Below are 3,897 nucleotides of genomic sequence, written 5' to 3' on the forward strand. Positions count from 1 at the left end.
TGGATGGAATGGAAATGTCCCCATGAAGATTACCTAATTTCATCCCCTTGTGAATGGTGATGCTTCTGTTTTATTTTGTTTTCAAGACAGGGTTTCTCTGTGTAGCCCTTGTTGTCCTGGAACTTGCTCCATAGACCAGGCTGGTCTTGAGCTCCACCTGTGTCGACCTCCAGAGTGCTGGGATTAAAGGAGTGCGCCACCACTGCCCAGCATGAATGGTGATGCTTAAAAGAGGCTGTCATTAGCAGCGCCATCCTTATCGCCATTCGGTGTGTCTAGGATGGAACACTTTGCTTCCTCTGCACCTCATGGCAGCAACCCTCAGTCCCCCAAAGAAGTCTGGCAGGCTGTCTGGATCCTTCCTCATCCTTATACAGCCCAAACTCCCAGGCATCTCTCTCTGCCATGCAGATTCCCCGGGTCAGCCCCTGATGCCCCCACATACCTCTTACTGTGTGTTCTCAGTGGTGTAAGAGCTAATGATGTTCCAGCACCCTTCCAATGCCTGTTCCTCAAGAGTTACACCAGGCCTGCCCTGCATACTCCCCATCCCGTTTTGTTTTTTTTTACTTCTTCAAGTCGGAGGTACTGCCCCCAGCCCTCTACTTAACTGCCATCTCTAAGCGTACAATCATTTAGTACTTCCGAATGTCCTCTCTGTGTGTACACACGTGTGTGTGGCTGTGCATGAGTGCAGAGGTCTGAGGATGATGTGTGGACAATCAAGCCCCCCCCCCGATTCACCTGCCTGAGCCCCCCACCACCACCCCAATGTTGGTGAGCATGGCTATGCCCATCTTTCTGCAAGGTACTGGGGATTTGAAGTGAAGTCCTCATGCTTGCACCAGCTAAGCCATCTCTCTAGCCCCTCATTCTTGAATCTAGAATTGATGCTGCCAGGTGACCGGAGGGCCATGTCCGATCCCCCCACCACCACCCCATGCATCTGATTCTTCACACAAATACAAACCAATTCAGCCATCTTGACTCATCTGATCTTTCAGGAAGAACTATGCTAAGAGCCTCCGTGTACAGGCTCGTTTTCTGCCCCGACTTGTCCAGATCTCTTGATTCTCCTTTGCAACTGACAAACAAAGGCACCGAGAGACCAGAAAAGATGACATCTTCCATAGACGCACGAGGGGAAGTGAAGTTTGGCAGCAAAGCCAATGCTTCAGACTTCAAATGAACCTGGGGGAGACTTGTTGATTATCCACATTTATGAATTAAAAACAAAATGAGCGGGGGGGGGGGCCTTCGGCTATTTGTCTGATGGACTCCAGAGAGCACACAACACCACCGAGGTTGGAGAGGGAGCAACTCCTGGCAGTTTCCAGCAGAGTCGAGATTACAGCACGGGTCTAGGCTTGCAGGCCTGCAGGCTTGCACCTGCACAGTCCCTGTCAGTCCCTGAAGTAGCTTGCCCTCCCATGTGAGGTGGGGGCAGGGGAGACTAACCGAAACCTAAAACTTTGGGGCTCTCCTCCCATCCACAGTCCTTCGATCTGTGGAATAACATCAGGGGACCTTGGCCGGCTGGTGAGAGGTAGGGCTGCCTAAAGCCACCTCCAGCACATTGTCATTTCCCAAGAACAGCTTTGGCATCCTCTAGGAACTTGTTAGAAACTCGGGGTTTTAGAACCCCAATCCAGACCTCAATCAGTACCTACACTGTAGTAAGATTCCCAGATACTCTGAACATAACAAGATCTGAGAAAAAAACAAAACAAAAAAAACCTCACCCTGCCCTGCCCACCCCTCACCCTGCTAGCGGAGAAAAATGATGTCCTTATAACGTATTTGTTCACAGTTGTTTATGGAGTTTAATGAAAAACCATATGTCAGTGAAGGGGGAACTGAGGGCCCCAAACTGTCCTTTGATACCCTTGGTGCCTCCCTAGATAACAGGAGACTGAGAGGGACTAAATGCAGCTGGGAACCGGTAAGAAACTGACGGGTTCCTGATGCAGAAGGTCTGGGGAAGGAAGGAAGCCACTCTGGGATTTTTCCCGACGTGATATATTCAGTTTAGGCTGGGAGGATCTCACTGCAGTACCTGCACCTACCAATTGTGAAAGCACTCACACCAGCGCATCTGGTTCTGCTGAAAATGATAGCCACCCATGGCCTAATAAGTGGTATCTCCTCTATATATAGGCGCACATCCCCCTCCCATGCACACTTCTTCACCTTCTCCTTTTCCTCCTCCTCCTCCTTCTTTTCTTCTTCTTTTTCTTTTTGTTCTTTCTTTCTATCTTTTTTTTGGAGGGGGGATTTCAAGACAGGCTCTCTCTGTGTAGCTCTGGCTGACAGTCCTGGAACAGACCAGGCTGACCTTGAACTCACAGAGATCCGCCTGCCTCTGCCTCCTCCGCCTGGCTAGCTAGGGAGCTTTGTGTGTGTGTGTGTGTGTGTGTGTGTGTGTGTGTTTGTATATGTGTGTGTTTTATATGCGTGTGTACATATATGTCTATATGAGTGTGTGTGTGTGTACAGGGCTGTGGAGAGATCTGAGGTTTGTGGCTTCTGAGACCCCGCTGAAAAGGAATCTGGGATAGTAAAAATACCCCAATAGTAGGCAGATAAACAGAACAAAAGCCACATGGTTATATCATGGGATTCCAAGCAGGAATCCTATGACCCATAAATATGAGCCTGGAAGAAGGAAGATATCAAGAAAGTAACTCACAGAATCCAACGAAGAGTTCATAAGCAGTTAGGCATGGTGGTGCATGCCTTTAATACCAGCACTGGGAAGGCAGAGGCAAACAGATCTCTGTGAGTTCAAAGCCAGTCTGGTCTACATAGTAAGTTCCAGGACAGCCAGCAATACATAAAGAAATCATCTCAAAAAAGAAAGAAGAAGAAGAAGAAGAAGAAGAAGAAGAAGAAGAAGAAGAAGAAGAAGAAGAAGAAGAAGAAGAAGTTGTTTATAAGATCATCATAACCAGGGGCCAGAATACAGGCTTGTAGCTCCAGCAGCAGGCTGAGTTCATTACAACCTTTGAAGACACAACCAAGATTAGCCAATGGCAAAACAGACAGACACAGCTGGGGGGGGGGAGGTTGCCTAGAGAATGCCTGGTCATTGTCACGTGACTAGAAGCAGAGAGGAGAAATGAGTCACTGCACTCCCATGGCTAAAGTGACTCCCTGGTCTACTTAGGGTCATGTTTTAGGTACCAGTCCCTAAAGTCACTGTGACCAAGCCATCACAAAACTGAGACCAGTTTTCCAAGGAAGTCCCACCCTTCCCAAAGATGCCTACTATGGACAAAGCATCAAAAACTGTGACTTTCTAAAAAGCTGAACAAATAGAAACTTCCTTAGGCAGAAGGAAGTCAGTGAGCCCTACAACAAAACAGCTTTGAAGACAGCTGAGCTGTACTCAGACACTTCCCGAAGTCGCCAGCTAGCCCCTCCCCACCCCCACTCCAATACAGAAATTTTAAAACTTTCCAATAAATAAAATAATTTGGACAACAATAAAAGATACTCAGGTTAAACTGCGTGTCATGGCCTGACACACAGCTTAAATAGATTAGGTCTTACTCTGGATGCCTGCACTCTTACCCAGCATCCTCCTTCACCAACATACAAGTTCCTTTTTCCTCATCGCCAGCCAGCCCGGTCCATGGGAGGGGTGGATGCTGTGTTTATTGTCAATGTGTTCACTATTCTTTGAGGTGAAAGGGGAATCACCCTCCTTTAAACCCTGTCCATCTTCTCTGCCCGAGACGGCTCCGAAAGTAGAGACGCTGCCAAGTCCTAGGATCTGAGTCCCATCCCTGGAATCCACGTGGTGGAAAGCGAGAACTGACTTCACAAGACGTTCTCTGAACACAGACACACACCTAAATGTAATTTTAAAAAACATACTAAAGTTACACAACCGTA

Source organism: Arvicola amphibius, chromosome 9 (assembly GCF_903992535.2).
Source record: "Arvicola amphibius chromosome 9, mArvAmp1.2, whole genome shotgun sequence".
NCBI classification, from domain to species: domain Eukaryota; kingdom Metazoa; phylum Chordata; class Mammalia; order Rodentia; family Cricetidae; genus Arvicola; species Arvicola amphibius.